This window comes from Lissotriton vulgaris, chromosome 4_1, assembly GCF_964263255.1.
Source record: "Lissotriton vulgaris chromosome 4_1, aLisVul1.2, whole genome shotgun sequence".
Taxonomy (NCBI): Eukaryota; Metazoa; Chordata; class Amphibia; order Caudata; family Salamandridae; genus Lissotriton; species Lissotriton vulgaris.
In genome coordinates, this window is record NC_141691.1 from 1,441,940,262 (window position 1) to 1,441,963,175 (window position 22,914).

Below are 22,914 nucleotides of genomic sequence, written 5' to 3' on the forward strand. Positions count from 1 at the left end.
GTAGCAGTTGATTACTTGACCGCAAGGCTCTGTCAGGTTTATAGACAGGTAGCTTTTGGACCAGGTAGTCAGGACCTTTCCCGAGCAAGCACTTGTGGACAAGGCAGCAGATCTTGAATTTGGTGCGTTGTCTTATTGGCAGCCAGTGCAGTTCACGCAGCAGGGGTTTAGAGGGAGTTCTGGGAGGGGCATTCAGAACCAGTCTTGCTGCAGTGTTTTGGACTACTTGGAGGCGATTTATGGCACTCTCATTTGCTTGAATAAGGAGTCCATTACAGTAATCAATTTTACTGATCACCATAGTCTGCACTAGAGTCTTTCTGTAGCTGTCAGAAAGATAGGGGAAGACTCTTCTTAATAGGCCGATGGTGTGAAAGCAAGACCCAGCAACTGCATTCACATGTTCCTTCATGGTGAGGTCTCGATCCAGTTTCACCCCTAGATTTTTTACTATAAGTTTAGGGGTGGGTACTGGTCCCAAATCAAGGGGCCACCAGTCGGGGGACCACAGTAAGGATGCTTTCCCAAAAAGCATTAGCTCCGTTTTTCCAACGTTGCATTGGAGGCGGTTGACAGCCATCCAATTAGAGATGGCCCTCATTCCTTCTGCAAAGTTGTCCCTGACGTTGGAGTTGAAGGAGTGGAAAGGGTAGAGGAGCTGGGTGTCGTCAGCGTAAGACACCGGGGTGAATCCATATTTTCTCACAATCTCGGCGAGGGGGGCCACGTAAACATTGAACAATGTGGGGCTTAGGCATGAGCCCTGTGGCACCCCCTTCGTGAGCACCCTGGAAGCAGAGCGGTATGGTCCCAGGCTGACGGATTGTGAGCGCCCGGACAGAAAGCTCTCCAGCCAAGAGAGGGCTTGACCTCCTATACCCACACCCTGTAGACGGCTCGTGAGGATCTTATGGGACACCGTATCAAATGCGGCCGACAGGTCTAACAGCACCAGAATCATTGAGCCTCCTCTATCCTGTGACATCTTGATGTTATCGGTCACAGTGAGGAGAGCAGATTCGGTGCTGTAGTTGGGCCTGAACCCAGATTGGGAGTGGTCCAGGCCCCCTGTCGCCTCGATGAACCTGGACAAGTGGATGTTAACATGTTTTTCGGCCAGTTTACTCAGGAGGGGCAACAAGGAGATGGGACGGAGGTTGGAGAGTTCTGTCCATGGGGAGGTGGTATTTTTACGAATGGGATTCACCACTGCCTCTTTCCATTGTTGGGGAAGTTTGCCTTCTGTGTAGGAGAGATTCAGAACTCTCTGAATAGAGGGACTGAGGTGGGTGGAGAGCATGTTCATCACTCTGGGGGGAAGGAGGTCAAGAGGGGACCCTGTTTTCGTGGTGTTTAATAAGGATATTATCTCATCCTTAGAGATTTCCGGAATCTTAATGAAAGTTTCAGTAATGATTTGTGAACAGGGAGCGTGAAACATTTCTGTGTTGTTGGGGTGTTTGGCCAGTATTTTTTTATAAATGATATCAATTTTTTCCTCGAAAAATAGAGATATTTTATTGCACAGATCCTGCGAAAAAGTGTCAAGACTTTCGCATGCTGTGGGATTGGTGAAACTTCTTAGGATTTTATAGAGTTCTCTGGTAGAGTTGTCTGCTCCATCAATTTGGGCTTGTAAGCTAGTTTTCCTAGCCTTTTTTATGTTGTTGTAATAGGAGGAGGCAGCTTGCTGATAGAGCTCTTTACTTTCACTGGAGTGGTTCTTCCTCCATTGTTTCTCAAGCTTTCTACACTTTTGTTTTTCAATTTTTAGGGCTTCAGTATACCAGATTTCTTTTTTGTTATTGGTAGTTGGTAGTTTGACCAGTTTTTGAGGAGCTAAGAGGTTTATTGTATCGAGGAGGGAATCATTTAGTTTGGCCAGAGCCAGATCAGGGGTATCAGAGCAGGAAAAGGCAGGATTTTTCCATGTTTTTACAAATGTTTCTGGGGATATCTTGTGCCAAGGTCTGCGTTTAATACTCCCGGAAGCAGAAGGTTCGGAAGGTTTATTGAGTTGCATGAGGGAAAACTCCAGCATGCTATGGTCAGTCCAATATACTGATTTGGGGGGAAGACAGTGAATTGAAGGATCATTGGTAAAGATGAGGTCTAAAGTGTGGCCTCCTCTATGGGTGGGACCACTATTTCGAAGGTGTAGGCCAAGTAAAGCAAGGTCCTCCAACAGGAGTTTGGCATCAGGGTCCTCTGGTGTGTCTACATGGATATTAAAGTCACCAAGTAGAATGAAATGCTCATTGGCTTTCATATAAGGAGCCAAAATTTCAGTAAGTGCCAGGGTGAAACTGGGGTCATTTCCTGGGGGGCGGTAGATTAAAGCACCTTTCCAGTGATGTTTGTTACTGGTGTTTATTTTAAAAATCATAATTTCCATAGAAGGAAGGAGAGCTTGTTCCAATATGGAGATGTGAAAGCTGTCTTTGTGTATTATGGCAGTGCCGCCACCTGTTTTTATCGGGCGGTCTTGCCTCAGGATTTTATATCCTGTGGGGATTCCTGTCATGACCGAAGGAGTGTTGTGGGGTTTTAGCCAGGTTTCCGTTAGGAAACATAGTTCCGGTTGGTGGCAGCTAATGGTATCCCAAATTTCAATGCTGTGGCGTGGAAGGGATCGGACATTCAGCAAGAAGCTTTTCCAGCTTTTATAGGTGGCTTTAGGAGTGGCACGCTCTGGCAACAGTGTGTAGCAAGTGGTGTGAAAACCACACGTGTCGCACGTGAATGGTCCTTCTGGGTAGAGCTGGCTACTATTTATACATAGGTTAAGATCATGTGGGCGAAGCGAGTGTAGAAAGTCAGAGGAGTACCTGATATGGGAGTCTGTAGAGGAGTCCTGGACGGGGGAAGGGTGGGAGGACATGAGAGCAGGGTGGATGGCCCCTGGTCCCGTCCAGTCGCGGACGGGCGCAGACGGGCTACTCTTTGGCTACTCTTCGGCGTAGCTTCGGCTCCACTGCGCGCGATCGCTGCGCGCTCAGAGGAAGGCGAGGGCTAAGTAGCCCCTAGAGCCCCAGCTGCTAGAGCGCTAACCGCCCAGCAGTGTGGGAACCGGAAGTGGTGTCCTCCCTCAAGCTTCCGCGTGAGGGCGAATCAGAAGCGTGTCCTCTGCTGGCTTACACCAATCAGCAGGGTGTTGAAGTGGTGAGTGAGGGAAATGCGGAAATTTTAAAAAGATTCCGTTTTTAGAACAAGTACATAAGACAATTTAAAATGTTTCCAAACAACAGAGAAACAAGCGCAGGCTCAGCGCTATAGCCTGGGCGAGCAAGCGGTTACAAGGTACTGCCACTACCTCTTACCGCAGCGCCAGGAAGTCAGGCTCCGCCTAAGTAGCCCCTAGAGCCCCAGCTGCTAGAGCGCTAACCGCCCAGCAGTGTGGGAACCGGAAGTGGTGTCCTCCCTCAAGCTTCCGCGTGAGGGCGAATCAGAAGCGTGTCCTCTGCTGGCTTACACCAATCAGCAGGGTGTTGAAGTGGTGAGTGAGGGAAATGCGGAAATTTTAAAAAGATTCCGTTTTTAGAACAAGTACATAAGACAATTTAAAATGTTTCCAAACAACAGAGAAACAAGCGCAGGCTCAGCGCTATAGCCTGGGCGAGCAAGCGGTTACAAGGTACTGCCACTACCTCTTACCGCAGCGCCAGGAAGTCAGGCTCCGCCTAAGTAGCCCCTAGAGCCCCAGCTGCTAGAGCGCTAACCGCCCAGCAGTGTGGGAACCGGAAGTGATGTCCTCCCTCAAGCTTCCGCGTGAGGGCGAATCAGAAGCGTGTCCTCTGCTGGCTTACACCAATCAGCAGGGTGTTGAAGTGGTGAGTGAGGGAAATGCGGAAATTTTAAAAAGATTCCGTTTTTAGAACAAGTACATAAGACAATTTAAAATGTTTCCAAACAACAGAGAAACAAGCGCAGGCTCAGCGCTATAGCCTGGGCGAGCAAGCGGTTACAAGGTACTGCCACTACCTCTTACCGCAGCGCCAGGAAGTCAGGCTCCGCCTAAGTAGCCCCTAGAGCCCCAGCTGCTAGAGCGCTAACCGCCCAGCAGTGTGGGAACCGGAAGTGGTGTCCTCCCTCAAGCTTCCGCGTGAGGGCGAATCAGAAGCGTGTCCTCTGCTGGCTTACACCAATCAGCAGGGTGTTGAAGTGGTGAGTGAGGGAAATGCGGAAATTTTAAAAAGATTCCGTTTTTAGAACAAGTACATAAGACAATTTAAAATGTTTCCAAACAACAGAGAAACAAGCGCAGGCTCAGCGCTATAGCCTGGGCGAGCAAGCGGTTACAAGGTACTGCCACTACCTCTATATTATATTTTTTTCGACCAATACAGATGTGACATTGTTGTAAACCTCAAGTAGGAGATTGATGAGATCGCGGGGAAGTGGCAACGCTTGTGCATCTATTGGGTGGGGAATTTTAATTTCACTCTATGTAGATATAGCTCAGATAATGTATGTGGGTTAACAGATACTGAGGGACACCCACTACCACATTTTATCCTCACTCCTTAGGGAGATGCCCTAAATGACATTATTATTGTAAATGTGTGTAAATTGCATTTAAAGTTACATTTCAGGGGTGCAGGGAGGGGTTCTTTGGACCCCCCTGCACTCTTGAAATTGCATTCACATTCTGCGAATCGCAATTTGAAATTCGCAAAATGTGAATGCCTTCCCATTCATTCCTATGGGCCTTTTGGCCCATAGGAATCGATGGGAAGGGTTTTCCTTAATTGTGATTCGCAAATTGTGAATCGCAATTAAGGAAAAATACCGAATCACAAAAATAAATGTGATTTGTTCATACATTGCCGTTTGCGATTTCTAAATTGCGATTCCTTAATTTTCGCAATTTAGGAATCCCAAACGGGTGCAATGATGCATGTGGCCATTGATGTGTAAATTTTGATGCACACAACTATGGATTTATTAATTTGTGCTAATAGCATGAAAGACAAAGTGCTTCAAGCAGAGGCAAATGGTCAAGATAGGAGGGTTAACAAAGCACGAAGGGATCTCAATTCCCTTAACACTGAAAGGGACCATAGTGGGAGCCAAGGGAACAAGAAGGGGCCCAACAAGGGACTCGAGCAAACTCGGCAAGTGAAAAATATTGTTTTAGACCTCCTGCCAGCATGTACCCCTTACAAATGATGAGCAGTTGACAGAAGTTGATCCTCCAACCCCCTCCACTTCATTTGATCCAGGAGGGGGAGGGACTGATTAAGATCTTGGGACTGCTTGCAACAGGGAGGACCCAGTTATAACAACAAAGGACAGGGTTTTCGGTGTGAGGGAAATACTGGGCGCACTGCTAAGGTTGACGCACAGAAGAATGCAGTAAGGCCAAGGTGCAAACAGGAGAGGGGCAAGTCCCTGAAACCCCTCCAAGTGTGTTTGGAGGACACACTGTACACAATTACAAACAAAACCTGTTGCACACAAAAGAATAAAGTATAAAGCAATAAGATGTCTCAATGGACATAAAGTTCATTTGTTTAGGGCGAAGGATTCGATCATCAGTGTTTCAGATTTTTCTTTTATTGATTCCAGAAGGCCAGCCGACACGTGTTTCGTCGCAGGAAAAACACACTTTTCCGCGACTCCTCAGGGCTGGGGAGGATACAAACAATGGATGGAGTACATAGTGTATTAAACAGCATAAGGTCAAATGTGACTGTTTGTGGTGACTGGTGGGGGTAAGTGACTGGTGAGCATGGTGAACAAAAACGTATGAGTGGATGCACAAAACACCACCCTGGTGCCTGTGATACACATCTTGATATTTGTGGCAGGGTAAGGAAGGGGGGAAGTGGGTCGACAGTGATAATAAGGTGAAGAATAAACCAGAGCCAATTATAAGCTGGTATTCAATGCATACTTAACAGGTAGACGTGTCGCAATAGGCAGGAGGGAAGTGACATTAAGGAAAATCACAGAAAAAAGTAGTGTGATGGAAGTAACAGGAAGAGAGTAAGGCTAGCAGGAAGGTTGTAGTGGTCGTTGTAAAGGGTGGTGGAGTAAGGAGAATCAAAGTGTAAGGAGGAAAGTAATCTCGCTTATAGACCAGGGTATAAGGTTTAAACGGGAAGTGCGCATCCTACCTGTAGATCAGAGAATTATAGCTACAGGTCTGTGGTGCCACAAAAGGAAAAAGGGGAAGAAAAAGAGACAAAGGGAGGGATTAAAGGATGGTGTCCCACTGGAGATACATACAAAGTCACGTCTAATGTGACCCAGACTCTAGAGTGCTCATTGGGTCCCACATAATGGTGAAAAAGTCTACAATGGGGGAGAATGATAAGGGGGTATGCTCACCGCGGTGCCGGTGATAATTCCGACCCGGCTCCGCTCGAGACCGGGTTATTAGTATCTGTAGGTGTAACAATTCTTTGTTTCAATGAGGTTCTCTCACATTAGTAGTGTGGATCCTGTAGGACAAGAATTAATATTTAGGAATCTAAGAGCGTTGAGCGCTGAGTTAGAAAAACCTAGTAGGGCTGGTGAAAGAATAGTATACAACTCACCTCTATTCAGTTGTAAAGCTGAGTTATTCTGAAGCCTCTGGGTTTGGGAGACTGTATAGAGTCCTCTTATTTTGAGGTGAAGGAAAGGTAGCGATATTGGTGATAGGAAAGCTGATCTCCTGGGGACGTCATCATGGTATCGCAAAGACAGTCCACGTTGTGGTGCAAGGAATGCACCATGAAGGGGAGAGAGAAAAGAGGGGGCCAAACTGTCAGTTTATATGGCCATCATGCGTGTAAAGATGCAAGTATTGGTATCTGACATTGACAATAAATATAAATTTTATGACGCCAAAGGCACCAAATATGATATTAGGACTAATATCAACTGCACGACACGCTTTGTGGTTTACATAATTGAATGTGTTTGTGAAAAGATTTATGTGGGCAGTACCATTCGCCCCCTGAAAGATAGAATAGCGGAACACATCAGAGCCATTCACAAACAGGATCCTAGATATCCAGTGGCATTGCATGCGGCCGCATGCGGTGACCAGAGCTTGGACAGAAAGGTATCATTTTATGGAATAGATACTCTTCCGCCGGGAATAAGGGGTGGGAGCAGAGAACTCAAACTTAGACGCTTAGAAGCCACGTGGATTCTCCGCCTTCGGAGTGTTGATCACGGCTTGAACTTTGATCAGGAAATGCAATATTTTTTAGCTGACTAGGTTCATATTGCCTTGATCCTGGCCCCCTTTTTCTGCCCTCAACCTGAGAACTTCGAATTTGTCCCCAGTAAATCACAGAAACTACAGAAACATAAAATAATTTACAGTCAGGACTCCTATGAGACCTACATGAGGCTATGTTCACGATGAACATCATCAGATATCACTGATTCATTCCTCCCACCGTAACTGAAGAGGTCCTGATGGGAAACATTGCTTTTTTACGTTCCCACTTGACCTACAAAGATAGTCCTCTATTGGTAGTATGGAGCAATACTAGTAGACAATCAACTACGATGGTATCTATGGTATCAAAATGTACTACAATTACTTTTTTATAAAAAAAGGTATTAATAGTTTTGAAACTACTTATTAACCAATGTATTAAATCACCCTTCGGGACTACGTGGTTATCTGCAATATACTGTTTTGACTGTTACTATACTTGTGCATGATTCACGGATATTTCTTTATCCCCTGAACTCGTAATTCTCCTTGAGTTTCTTTCTCTCAATAATACCTATTCAATTCTTATCGCGTTTCCGCTTTACCACATGCTTTAACACAATTCTCCCCTGAACTTGTAATCTTCTCGATTTTCGGTCTCTCAATATTACCTACCCAATTCCTATCGCATTTACGCCTCACTACATAATGTACACAACAGAACATGGAAGTACAGGTTAGCTTCCTAGTTCTCTGAATCCGGGTCTTGAGTAGTCAGTATTTAACTCACTTCCAGGTGCAGTGAACACGTGACCGCACCCGGAACTAGAGCGCTTTTTTGGACGGCACCACTGCCGAATAAATCCCCGCATTACGGGTAAGTGTGATCGCGCCTGTGCTCTTATAATGTAACGATCTACCCCGACTTCATCAGAGGGAGTGTTGGTTTGTGGGCACCGATTATCTTTTATTTCGACACATGTTTTCTTGCCTCCGCCTTATTGTGCTACGATCTCCCTCGACACTATCAGTGGCACACCTATTAACTGTAGGCTCCAATATTTTTGCATGTGATAGTTAACAACCAGCGTCTTACACGCAGGCCACCCCTTACTTTATATAAACATGCCTAACCTGGGATCCGTTTACATTATATAATGCCTAACCTGAGATCCGTTTTTATCTAGTTTTTTGTGGCACCTCGAGGGGACTATTTTCGTTTTTCGCGTTACCGCTGTTACAATTTTAACGGCATGAACCCGACTGTGCTTGCCAACTACCTTTTGGCCTTAACTGTCGTCTCAGTTGAGGCATTAAAAATGAAAAATGAAAATAATTAGTAATCAGAAACATTTCTCTGAATATTACCAATTAGAAGGAGTATAACAGGGACACCACGGCGTTCCGTTTGGTTCTTGATATCTTTTCCTTATTCTCACACAGAAGTTACAGCCGGGAAAGATAATCCTCTTCCTTCCTGGCCTGCACTTGATATTTATTGTCAATGTCAGATACCATTACTTGCATCTTTACACGCGTGATGGCCATATAAACTGACAGTTTGGCCCCCTCTTTTCTCTCTCCCCTTCATGGTGCATTCCTTGCACCACAACGTGGACTGTCTTTGCGATACCATGATGACGTCCCCAGGAGATCAGCTTTCCTATCACGAATATCGCTACCTTTCCTTCACCTCAAAATATGAGGACTCTATACAGTCTCCCAAACCCAGAGGCTTCAGAATAACTCAGCTTTACAACTGAATAGAGGTGAGTTGTATACTATTCTTTCACCAGCCCTACTAGGTTTTTCTAACTCAGCGCTCAACGCTCTTAGATTCCTAAAGATTAATTCTTGTCCTACAGGATCCACACTACTAATGTGAAAGAACCACATTGAAACAAAGAAGTGTTACAACTACAGATACTAATAACCAGGTCTCGAGCGGAGCCGGGTCGGAATTATCACCGGCACCGCGGTGAGCATACCCCCTTATCATTCTCCCCCATTGTATACTTTTTCACCATTATGTGTGACCCAATGAGCACTCTAGAGTCTGGGTCACATTAGACGTGACTTTTTATGTATCTCCAGTGGGACACCATCCTTTATTCCCTCCCTTTGTCTCTTTTTCTTCCCCTTTTTCCTTTTGTGGCACCACAGACCTGTAGCTATAATTCTCTGATCTACAGGTAGGATGGGCACTTCCCGTTTAAACCTTATACCCTGGTCTATAAGCGAGATTACTTTCCTCCTTACACTTTGATTCTCCTTACTCCACCACCCTTTACAACGACCACTACAACCTTCCTGCTAGCATTACTCTCTTCCTGTTACTTCCATCACACTACTTTTTTCTGTGATTTTCCTTAATGTCACTTCCCTCCTGCCTATTGCGACACGTCTACCTGTTAAGTATGCATTGAATACCAGTTTATAATTGGCTCTGGTTTATTCTTTACCTTATTATTACTGTCGACCCACTTCCCCCCTTCCTTACCCTGCCACAAATATCAAGATGTGTATCACAGGTACCAGGGTGGTGTTTTGTGCATCCACTCATACGTTTTTGTTCACCATGCTCACCAGTCACTTACCCCCACCAGTCACCACAAACAGTCACATTTGACCTTATGCTGTTTTATACACTATGTACTCCATCCATTGTTTGTATCCTCCCCAGGCCTGAGGAGTCGCGGAAAAGTGTGTTTTTCCTGCGACGAAACACGTGTCGAATGGCCTTCTGGAATCAATAAAAGAAAAATCTGAAGCACTGATGATCGAATCCTTCGCCTTTAACAAATGAACTTTATGTCCATTGAGACATCTTATTGCTTTATACTTTATTCTTTTGTGTGCAACAGGTTTTGTTTATAAAGGACCCAGTTATAAGGCCATGTAAAACCCGACCTCTTAGAAATGTCTCCTGGAATATTGCAAGTATCCGCTCGAAACTTGATGAGGAAATGTGGTTAAAGTATGTAAATTCCTTTTATATTATCTGCACCCAGGAAACATGGTCTAGGAAGAATATTGAATTTAATGGCTACCGGTCCCTCAATGTTCATGCAATCGCCTCACCTGTAGGAAGGGTGAAAGGAGGACTGGCGACCCTGATATCTCTCAGATTTGGATCTATCAATGTGAAGTCTGTTACTAATTCACCATGGTATTAATTGATTTTGATTTTTAACTTGTTTCAGGTCAAGACTCTTTTAATTAATTGGTATTATATTTTTTTCGACCAATACAGATGTGACAATATTGTAAACCTCAATTAGGAGATTGATGAGATCGCGGGGAAGTGGCAACCCTTTTGCATCTATTGGGTGGGGGATTTTAATTTCACTCTATGTAGATATAGCTCAGATAATGTATGTGGGTAACAGATACTTAGGGACACCCACTACCACATTTTATCCTCCCTCCTTAGGGAGATGCCCTAAATGAAATTATTATTGTGAATGATTTGCTTTTTGTGGATAACCTGGTCCGTAACTCAAAAATCCAATATCCAACCTAAATGGGCAGAGGTGAGAAAGTGTTATTGATTTCATGTTAATATCTAGAAAATCTGCCTTCCTCGTACACAGTTTTGAGGTGGAGTTAAACAATGCCAGTGACCACAATCCCCTCACTGCCTCCCTACATGTAGCCGCCAAGAAGAAGGATGGTGATGGTCGCCCCTTCCGTACAATTCAAATCAAGGGTTGAGAATAAAGTGGAACAAGATAAACCCCCCTCAATTTGAGGAGAGCACTGTTGAGGCAAATGTTTTTAAATGCCTTGGCTATGACCTGAAATGGTTATAGAGGGGTTTCAGGGAATTTGTAGGGACGTATCAAGTAACCTGATGAACCCATTAGTATCAAGGGAAACTAGGGTGACCAAATGGTTCAATGCTGAGTGTACAAGGGCGCAAAAGGACTGGCGCTGATCATGGGCAAGAACCTGAAGGCAAGGAAAGGGTCAATACACCTTGCCTTCATGGAATTGTTTAGCGCCTTTGACACAGTTAATAGGAGCAAACTGTGGTCCATGATGGGGGAAATGGGCTTTGAGGAGCCTCTGATTGCACTACTGCGTAGTTTGAATGCATCCACCTCCGTAGCTATAAGATTTGGCCCTGGGGGAGAAAGAACGGGGCCCATTGTATCTACTGAGGGAGTCCGTTGGGGGTGCACACTGGGCTCCTTTCTCTTCCTCCTGTATACAAATGGATTAGAATCAGTCCTAAAAGTTCAGGAGCTACACTTCCCTAGAATGGGGGGAAGCCGATCCCGTTGTCATATGCGGACAACACTGCTTTATTGGCTTTAACTGCTAATAGCTTGCAGAAGTCCCTGAACGCTTTTACTAATTTCATGCTAGCCCTAGATATAAAGGTTAACTTTACTAAATCCAACATTATGGTCTGTAGACTAAATCTAGAAAGTTTATGGTAAAGGACAAGACAATCGACAAGGTGTCGAATTTTAACTACCTGGGGAACGTTTTTATTAATAAATTGAGCTGGGAACATCTTATTATTTCCAGGGTGCAAAACACTAGCTGCATTGTGGAAAGTCTTTTCCGCTCCCTGTGTAAGTTGGGCCATAAGCCTGCAGCGTAATTGATAACCCTATATAAATCAATATGTTTGTCAGATGTTAACGGCTGCCCAAGGCTTTACTGGGCTCCGTGGCTACTCTAGAGGCGACGTGAATTTTTAAACTGGAACTGTGTTTATTTTTACTGTTACCTGCACGCTATGTTCTAACTTCTTTTGTTGTACAGGAAACTTTTAGAATTCTTACCTAGCACTTTTGTGCACTTGCCCCAGATTTCTCCCATGGCAGGCGAGTAATACACTGCCCGGGACCCGACTTTGGCCGCCATTTTGGGTGAGGAGCCTGGAGTGGAGCGGAGGCGAGCGGACTAGCGCTCGGCCCCTCCCGCCCTCAGCCCTACAAAAACCATTTCAGTTTGCTGGCCAATTGATAGATGTTAACGGCTGCTCAAGGCTTTACTGGGCTCCGTGGCTACTCTAGAGGCGACGTGAATTTTTAAACTGGAACTGTGTTTATTTTTACTGTTACTTGCACGCTATGTTCTAACTTCTTTTGTTGTACAGGAAACTTTTAGAATTCTTACCTAGCACGTTTGTGCACTTGCCCCAGATTTCTCCCATGGCAGGCGAGTAATACACTGCCCGGGACCCGACTTTGGCCGCCATTTTGGGTGAGGAGCCTGGAGTGGAGCGGAGGCGAGCGGACTAGCGCTCGGCCCCTCCCGCCCTCAGCCCTACAAAAACCATTTCAGTTTGCTGGTCAATTGATAGATGTTAACGGCTGCCCAAGGCTTTACTGGGCTCCGTGGCTACTCTAGAGGCGATGTGAATTTTTAAACTGGAACTGTGTTTATTTTTACTGGTACCTGCACGCTATGTTCTAACTTCTTTTGTTGTACAGGAAACTTTTAGAATTCTTACCTAGCACGTTTGTGCACTTGCCCCAGATTTCTCCCATGGCAGGCGAGTAATACAATGCCCGGGACCCGACTTTGGCCGCCATTTTGGGTGAGGAGCCTGGAGTGGAGCGGAGGCGAGCGGACTAGCGCTCGGCCCCTCCCGCCCTCAGCCCTACAAAAACCATTTCAGTTTGCTGGCCAATTGATAGATGTTAACGGCTGCCCAAGGCTTTACTGGGCTCTGTGGCTACTCTAGAGGCGACGTGAATTTTTCAACTGGAACTGTGTTTATTTTTACTGTTACCTGCACGCTATGTACTAACTTCTTTTGTGGTACAGGAAACTTTTAGAATTCTTACCTAGCACGTTTGTGCACTTGCCCCAGATTTCTCCCATGGCAGGCGAGTAATACACTGCCCGGGACCCAACTTTGGCCGCCATTTTGGGTGAGGAGCTTGGAGTGGAGCGGAGGCGAGCGGACTAGCGCTCGGCCCCTCCCGCCCTCAGCCCTACAAAATGGTCCCCTCCCCCAGGAAGCGCAGCGGACGAGCGCAGCGGGCGCGACGAAGGCGCGCCGGAGTTGCACCTGAGTTAAGCCCGTCTGTGCCCGTCCGCGACCAGTTGGGACCTGGGGCCACCTCCCCTGCCTCTGGCTCTACCCATCCCAGTCTTACGTACTCTCGCTCTACTTTGCTTAGTTTGCGACCGTCGCCCAGTAAGTACTGCTCACATATGCGTTGTCATGACGCCCCTATATCCTGCCCTGTATGCGCCTTGGCTCTTACATCTCTCCCCTCGGAGGTGTGCATTCCTTCATCCCCATTCTGGAGTGATACCCCTCTCCCAGTGAATGTCCATCTGTCTAACTCCTCTCTTGCTTTTAGTTTTATTAGTTTAAACTGTCGCTCATTGTCGAAGCACAATAGGGACGTATTTGACCTCCTCACTTCATATAGTCCGTCTGCCTTGTTTCTAACTGAAACTTGGCTTAAGGACTGTTCTGGCCCGGACATTGCCACTGCCCTCTCTGATGAATACACCTTCGTGGGGCGTAACAGACCCCTTAGAGATGGTGGAGGCATTGCTATTATTTTTAAAAGGACCTACTCTTGCAAGTGGGAAGACCTCGACATCTCTAATTGCGAAGCTGGCAGTTTTAAACTTCAGTTATCCCCGAATTTTACACTGTCTGGTGCTCTTTTATATCGCCCGCCCGGCGCAGCTGGCGCATGGGCAGCTACCCTTCCGGAACTTATTGCCCCCCTTTTGCTGGACTCTAACAATTTCCTGTTATTAGGTGATTTAAATATACATTTCAACGACATCCTATGTCCTACTAGTTCCCACCTTATACAGGACTTTGCCGCCCTCAATTTAAATCTCTTAAATTCTGGTCCTTCGCATAAAGGCGGCAACTTACTAGACCCAATTTTTTCTAATTTAGACAATCTTACCTGCCTTCCCTCTAAACCGATTATTTGGTCGGATCATTTCATTGTAGAGTTTCATATCAAGATAACGGGTGCGTCCTGTCCCCGTGGCAGCCCACACGCCCTTAGAACAAGTAGAAACTGGCAAAGACTTAATCTGGAGCAACTTAATCATTCCTTAAACAAAACCATACCTCCTCTTGCTAATATCACTACGAGTGATGTGGGTAAGATTTGCACCTGGCTTACTTCTGCTATTGAGTCTTGCCTTCCGGCACGCAAATGTAAACAAAAGTTCCTGCACCCTCCAGCGCCTTGGTTCAATGAAGAACTTAAAATGGAAAAGTCCCGCTGCAAAAGATTGGAGCGTATCTGGAGATCTAACTACTCTTCGGCTGACAAAGACAATTACAAACTTGCATTACATAAATATCATACTTTATGTAATACTGCCAGGGCCAATCATGTTAACAACACGATATTGAAAGCCTAGAATCGCCCCAAAGCCCTCTTTAATTTTTTTTTTTTTTTTTTTTTTATTAGAGTACGTGTATACATTATACAAAACAAAATCCATTTGTTTCCAAATTTGAGCATACTACATAGCGAAGAAATAGTAAGCCTAAACAATTATAAACATGTGTAAAATAAAACATAAAATCCAATGGGAGAAAAGCTATCATAGTTGAGTCCTTTTAAATCTTAACCAGTACCCTCTTTAAGGCAGTTCAGGAACTATCTGGTATGTCATGTGCCCCTAAAGCCCCCTGCCTGGGTAGCAATCAATGTAATTCCTTGGCAGACTTCTTCACAATGAAAATTGACAACATCTATGCTGGTTTTAGTGCTTCACCATCTGTCCCACCCAGGCCATCCACTCAGCAACATGACCGACTTCCCACACAGGATGACCCTGAACGGCCCTCTCCTCCTCGATTGGATAAATGGGAATGTATTTCTATGCCCGTTTTTCAGAAACTGTTGGCAGAGATTAAATCCGGCTCTCCCTTGGATCCCATGCCCCCCCATATTCTCTGTACCTTAGCCACTGTCCCCCTGGATTGTATCTTGGCTCTCTTGAATGCCTCTCTCACTGAGGCAGTTGTCCCTAACATCTGGAAGCATGCTATGGTGGTTCCACTGTTAAAGAAAGCAAATGCGGATGTTAACAACCCAGCTAACTTTCGGCCTATTTCCCTGCTTCCCTGCCTCTCGAAGGTGTTGGAGAAGCATATTAATCGTCACCTCACTACCCACATTGAATCAGCGAACATCCTTCACCCTTCTCAGTCAGGTTTCCGGGCGGGCTTCTCTACGGAGTCCACCCTTCTGGGAGTCTCGGAGACAGTCAGGCGTCAGGTAGACAGAGGGGAGACAGTGGCACTCATCCTTTTGGATTTGAGTGCCGCTTTTGACACCGTCTCCCACAACATCCTTCTGTCTGCCTTGAAGTCTGTTGGTATCTGCGGCTCAGCTCTTGCTTGGATCTCTGATTTCCTTTCTAATCGCACTTTTCAGGTTTTTTCCCCCTCTTCTGTGTCCACTGTTCACAAGTCTCCGTATGGTGTTCCCCAAGGCTCTATTCTTAGTCCTTTATTTTTCAACCTTTATGTTAGACCTCTTGCTTTTCTTGCTGAACAGGCTGGACTTTCTATTTTTTCTTATGCCGATGACACTCAAATTATTTTCTCTATTTCTTCCAATCAACACTCCCCTTCCTCTTCTCTCTGTTCTGGACTCACTGACATCGCCAACTGGATGCTGACGAACAAACTAAAGCTGAACGGCGATAAAACAGAGCTTCTCTTGTTTGGGCCTGATTCCGCTCTCTGGGGCCGGCAACATTGGCCTCAGCAAATGGGTCCATTAACGGCCCCAGCTATTACAGCACGCAATCTCGGGGTCCTCTTTGATAATCAGCTATCCATGAGACAACATGTGGTCAAAGTCTCGGCCACATGTACTACCATCATCAGGTGGCTGAGGAAGATCACATGGATGCTGCCCCCAGATACCCAGAAGTCAGTGGTCCAGGCCCGAGTAACATCGCGGCTGGACTACGGTAATGTACTTCTTCTGGGTACCTGCAAGGAGGTCACCCGGAAGCTCCAAGTAGTTCAGAACATGGCTGCCCGTCTACTTTGTAATTTGCCTAGAACAATTTCTGTCTCTTCCTCTCTGCGTAGCCTTCACTGGCTGCGCATAGAATCTAGGTCCAAATTCAAAGCACTGTGCTTTATGCACCGTATCAAAGCTGGTAAATCTCCTCACTATTTATCCACCCTAGTCCAGCAATATTGTCCCTCCCGCACCCTTAGATCCTCCACTCAATGCAGATTCTCTGTCCCCTGTTTCAAGCGTGCAAGAGTCGGTGGGCGCTCGTTCTCCTATCTGGCACCCACGCTCTGGAATTCGCTTCCCATCCCTTTGCGGTCTGAAACATCTTATCTAAAGTTCCGCAAAGGAGTGAAAACCTGGCTGTTCTCTCTGTAACCTGTTCCTTCACTTCCGTTTGCCCTCTTTGACTTCTGTTCCTCTAGCGCCGGGAAACCCACGGGTAGCTGAGCGCTCTACAAAATCAGATATAATAATAATAATAATACTGTCACATTTGGTGCGGGAGTAAGGGGACATCATAAAAACTTGAAATTTCAAACTCTTGAGAACTGATTTTTAAAGAGACTGCTGATGAGCCCAAAAAGTGTCCCCACAGCATTCTGTCACTCTGAGGTAGGGGTAGATGTTATTGCTGATCAGATTAATATTGCCCATTGATACTCTGGGTGAAAGTCCGGCTGTCGGAAGACTTAAAGCTCACAAGAGAAATTATCAAGGACTGCATGTTGCTGAATAATGCAGAGGCCATCCCATGGCTCTGATATGTGAAAGGGAAATTTAACGATATAGGCCTAGAGCATTACTATGATAATCTTAACAGCATAGATACAAATATGAAATTGAGTATAAAAAATGCATATCGTGGTGAGCTTGATAATCGCTGGTAGCAAGCAAGGCTACAACCTCACATCAATCAGCCTTTTTTGCATCAACACTTTTATTTGTGTATTATTATGAATGTGCAGCTTAGATTTCTGCTGACTAGACATCGCCTATGCACACTGCACTTTTTAGTGGCCTTTCCTAAATAGGCCGGTTGGTGCAATAATCTGACACCCTGCCCTTGTGCTAACTTATCCCAACAAAGCACCATACACTTTACCTTCTTCTATACACTCCATAAGGACCCATGGGTTTGGTTCCTTATTCAACTTCTAAAAGATATCAGACCGTGCAATTTTCAGGAGGGTTTTAACTTTTTATTATCTTTGTCCACTGAAGCAATCTGTACAGCAGTTCTAAATTTTTATTAGGATGGCACTATCAATAAGGAAACTATATGAAATCTGAGCTAAATTAGATTTTATTGCACTCTTATTATATGTAAATCTTATCTATTTTATATGAATGTCACACTTTTATGGTTTATTTCAAACCAAATAATGTTATTCTTGACTTGAAAGCCAAAGTATATCCTGATTATTTAGTAGTTGTTTCCCAGCTTAGCTATCTCCCTGCTGCTCAGCCACTCTGAGTGTTGAGAGTGGAATGTTGGTGTGACTGTGATGCTTGGAATGCTTGGGTGTCTGTGTGGATGAGTGGTGACAGTTGGGAGATGGGCTGAGCAGCTGGCAGGCTGCTCCTGGTGGGGCTGGAAATTAAGGAACACCAGTCTAATGGACATTTGGACATACTTAATACCTTGCAAAAAGAAGTTAATAAAGAAACTTATCAAACTCATCTCAGCTACCTGTGGTAGGAAGATAGCAATACAAGTCATCGAAAATGATTGCCACTGAGTAATGGTAATGATGCCATGAAGCCATTTACATCTAGCAACAACAACACACCATGTCACAAACTGGACTACAATGTAAAGGTATTAATAGAGAAGAAGGAGTACACATGGAAAGCATCATATGTATTTGATGCACACTACTATGGATTTATTAATTTGTGCATAGCTTGAAAGTCAAAGGTAGTCAGCAAATTGTTAAAGAAGGAATTGCCGAGAAAGAGGGAGTGAAAGGAGCACATTTTGATATAGAGACTCCAAGGATAATCTACTCACATAAAGATTCACACCAATATTTCAGGATGATGGAGATGTGTTACACCTGTCAGCACTAGGGGGGCGTTCCACTAAATATTTTGCATACTTACTTTTACTGTTTGCTGAAATTCAGTGTTTTTCTTGCTTTAGGGTTCTCTACACTTTACCAATGCTAACCAGAGCTAAAGTGCGTGTGCTCACTTCCCTAACATGGTATGATTGCCATGTATCTAATTGCCATATATAATATACTTTTAAGTCCCTTATAGAGTCATATACCATGTACTAAGGGCCTGAGAATTAAATACTACCAGTGGTCTGAAGCACCTATTGTGCCACCAACTTAATTAGCCCTTTAAAACGTGTCCCATGTATGCTTTTGCAGCCTGAATGAAGTTTTAGGCTGTCATGTCAATATGCCATTCAAGCCACCCTGCGAAGCCCTAAACTCCCATTTTATTTGATATATGTCATCCATAATGTAGGCACTAGGCAGCCCGCAAGGCAGGGTGCTCTGTATTTAAAAGGCTGGAAATGTACTTTTAAGTTTGACATGTTCTAGCAGTGAAAAACTCCCAAATTCATTTTTCACGACTGTGAGACCTACCCCTTCCAGTGTTTAACATTGGGGACTCCTTATTACATTAATAAGATGTAATTCCCAATTCACAGGTAGGTATATCCTGTTTTGGTAACCTTTGAAACTAAAATGATAAAAACTCTGTAATGGTAAAATCTGAATTTTCATTACCATTTTGAAAATGCCACTTTTAGAAAGTTGCCATTTTCCTCCCTTTATCCCTTTAGCCTGCAGCCTGTCTTGGGTTACATGACTGGGTGTAGCTGACAGTTAGACTTTGCACATTTCACCAAATCAAACAATAGAGGGAGTATGTGTGCCTCAATGGGCCATCTGCTGCCAGAATGGGGGTGGGGCAGAGCTCAGCATAGCCCCACTTACACATAGATAGCCTGTGATCTGTTGTCACACAAAGGGCCTAACTACCCTGTATTGTCACTCCAGACAGTTTGGAGCCAGGGCAAGCAAGTCAGGAAATTTCATGCACATCGAAGAAGCTTTCCAAAAACTTCTCTCACCACTCAGAAGAAGGGCACCAGGGTATAAAAATAGGACCTTCAGACCCACTCTTCAGTTCACTACTGGACCCATGGTAGCACTCTCAGAGGACTGCCTACTTCTGTGACCTGCTGTGCACTCCGCTAGACTTCTACTGTACCTGGAAGGACTGCTTTGCTGACTAGGACTGCCTTGAACTCTTGGAGGCTAGAACTGCTGTTGCGCCTGCATCTTCATCTACACCCAGGACTACGAGAAGTGACTGCAAGGGCTGGTTTGCTGGCTTCCTGTCCAATGCCACAAGAACATAAATGGTTCCCACACCTGGACCCAGTCTTTGCAAGTCCTGAACTCTTGGTTGTGGTGCTAAAGGTGCATAGATGGCTGAAAACAAAAACTGTGTACTTCAAAATATTTTGCCCCAAAAGTGCTCTGAGAACCAGGGGATACTGGGACCAACACGCTCGCATATCTGCCCGAGGTGCATCACCAGTGGGGTTGACTTCATGGCTTCTCCCTCCCCTCTACTTTCTTCTCCATAGCATTACATCATTTGCAGCAGTCCTCCATCAAAGGGATGTGTTAACTTGTTGAAATCTCTTTGGCTACAGCCCTTTGTCTCGTCCTGCTGGAGATTGTCTACTTCCATGTCAGCAACTTAGTCCAAATGTACACAACTTCTCCTTGGCTTCAACACAAGGTCATCCAACAATGAAGTTCTGTCCTCTGACACTACCTGCAGCGTTGGTCTGCTGAACTTTACCTTCTCAGACATTTGTTTCTCAAAATTTCTTCTGAGTCCGCAGGTAAGCGATGATTGGGCAGAATCCACTCCTCATATCCAAATCGTGCTCCATTGCGCCGGCCTAGACTTTGGACTGACTATATGTCCGCAGTTGGCGCTTTAATCTTTTACACACTAGTTTTCAGAAAAACTTTAAAAGTTCATAACGCCGGTTCTACTGATCTAATTGTTGTTGTTGTATGTCAAATATTTTATTATTCTATTTTTTTAAATCGGTTTAGGATGTTTCCTGTGTTGTGTTTTCATTTTAAAATTGTTTGTTTGCCTCATACATACGTTACAAGTACCTCTAAATTAAGTCTGCCTGCTTTTTGTACCAAAATACCCAAGGTTATGCCCAGGCTCATTTAGAGACTTTTGTGGTTCACCCTGGAAGGGGTTGTGGCTGTTGCTTGACCAGGGCTCACACCCCAGTCAAACAACAACTGAATTTCTCACAATCTGTATTTGATTTGAAGACTTCCAATTTTCATTGAAATACATCTTAACGTTAGCCTCAGTTCCTTTTCTGAAAAAGAACCTAGGCAGATAAGTACCCGCCTCCTCTGATGTCTCAGTCACAAGTGCAGTTACCAACTCATTTTATCCCTTGATATAATTAAATGAAGGGGCAGGTCTGCTTGAGGGTTGAAAATAACCAATCTGTTCAGTGAGAGTAGGCATTGGTGAGCCACATGAGAAGGTTAGGGAGAAATGTAGAAACATCATGCAGCAAAAAAAAGGGATACATTTTTCGACATAGTTCAGACACTGCATAAAATCAAGCAATGTAGAAGAGCAGACTCTGCCCTTGCCAACAATATACAAAAAAAGACCATGCACAGGGACACCACTAATTCAATAATCAGCACATGAGCAAACCATAGAGAAAGGCAGATTCTGCATATCCACAAGGACATACCAAATGGCATGTACAACATCACACTTTATAAAACACAGGGGCATATTACCAAGCAATAGCGATAATTATCGCTATTGCTTGGTTAGCGGGAAAAAAATATCGCCGAGCACCGAGGATTTTTACAGCTGAGATACCTTGATATTATCAAGGTTTATCTCAAAAGCGGTAAAAATCCTGCAAAATGCATGAATATCGCTGAAAAATCAGCGATATTCATGCATTATCGTGACAATGCTCTTAGCTATGTTATCCACCTTCCATTGGATAACATGGCTAAGAACTGCTTTTAGCAGGCGTTAGCTTTTGGAGATATTCGCGCTTAGCGCGAATATTTCCAAAAGTTGTTAATAGGAGTGAGAGATGTTAGCGACTGTTTCCAGTCGCTAACATCTTGGCACGCCCACTTTGCATGTCATTAGCGGTAATTATCGCTGACATGCAAAGTGGGCTCCTAAATGCCCGCTATCGCTACCAGCTGTCGCTAACTGGTGTTAGCGACAGCTTGGTAATAGGGTGATAAAATTATCGCAGCATTAGTGGGAAAAAGTCCCGCTAATGCGGCGATAATGCCCTTGGTAATATGCCCCGCAGTTTCTTTGATGAGACCAGGCACAAATAAGACAAACCTTATATTGTGATGCAATCAAATGAGTTATGGTCTACCACATGAAGTTAACAGTGGTTAGAGAAGTGTGATGGATGTACTCACATTGTTGGGTTAATTGGGTGTTAGTTAAACAGTGGATGATGGACACAAAAGTGTTGTGGAAGTGTTCAGAGAAGTTGAACCGATTCACAAGAAAAAACATACAAATAAGAAGAGGGGGCCGGGTAGAAACACCCTGACTTCTAAGCCTGTTCAGGAGGACCCCCAGGAACACCCAGGACCTAAAAAAAGCATTTAAAAAAAAAAGATTAGGCGGGATTAATGCTGGATCTGCAACTTCACCCAAAGCGCGGGCGGGAAATTATATATTCACAAATAAATACTCAAAGGTTACAGGGACGTTATAGATAGGCTCAGGCTTTACTCGTACAAAACCAGTGAAATTTAGTAGTTATAGTTATCTGAGCTAAAAATAACTTACACACCCACAATGCACTGCTTATGACCTCACATAATAAATTACTCATGACATGTCAGTGACATCTCTGACTACATCACTGATGACATCTCAAATAACATCACTAATGACCTCACTGATGACATCATCCAGTGTGTGTGAGTGTCTTTAAAAAAGTTTATGAGCGTTAAATATAGATAATGTCAGAAAATATAGGGGGGTAGTGAAGAGGAATGATAAGTGGTGGACTCAGCCTCCTCAGTAAGTAATGGAAAAACAAAAAGAGTCAGCTCTTAAGAAAAATATTACTATCCTTACTAGAAAATGACTAAACCCATGAGTTTCTTGCATGGTAAAACAGCTTGTGTTTTTAAAATAACCCTCACCCACCAAAAGGTCCCTTGGTGGCATGTAACCCTGGGCAATGAACTCCGCTCCGCTATCGGAGTTTGCATAGATTTGTTAACTACGCATTGCATTAAAAACACAAATTCAGGCAAAAAAAAGATACTAAACTGCACCCAAAAATGCTTTGATAAAGCAACTTTACATGCTAAAAAGCATATAACCAATTCACAAAAGTGAACTTTGAAAATGAAAAATATCAGGCAATGAGATATCAGGCAATGAGAGTGGTGATGATTTTGGGGTCCCTCCTAACCTAGTGGGAGGACCAAGCAGATGCCTTGAACACAAAGAGCATATCATGCTGAACGATTCAGTGGCAGTCCCATCCTCTTAGGATTTTAGCATGTAACAACAGAGATACTTGCTATTTTGCCAAAAATATATGAAGTCTCTGTTGACAGAGTGAAGGTATGAAATTCACTGAGTTTTTGTTCAACTTCATGAAATTCTGCGTAGTAATACTCCAACAACTACATCCGCCCTTAGTGGCATGCTTCATCATCGGGTTCT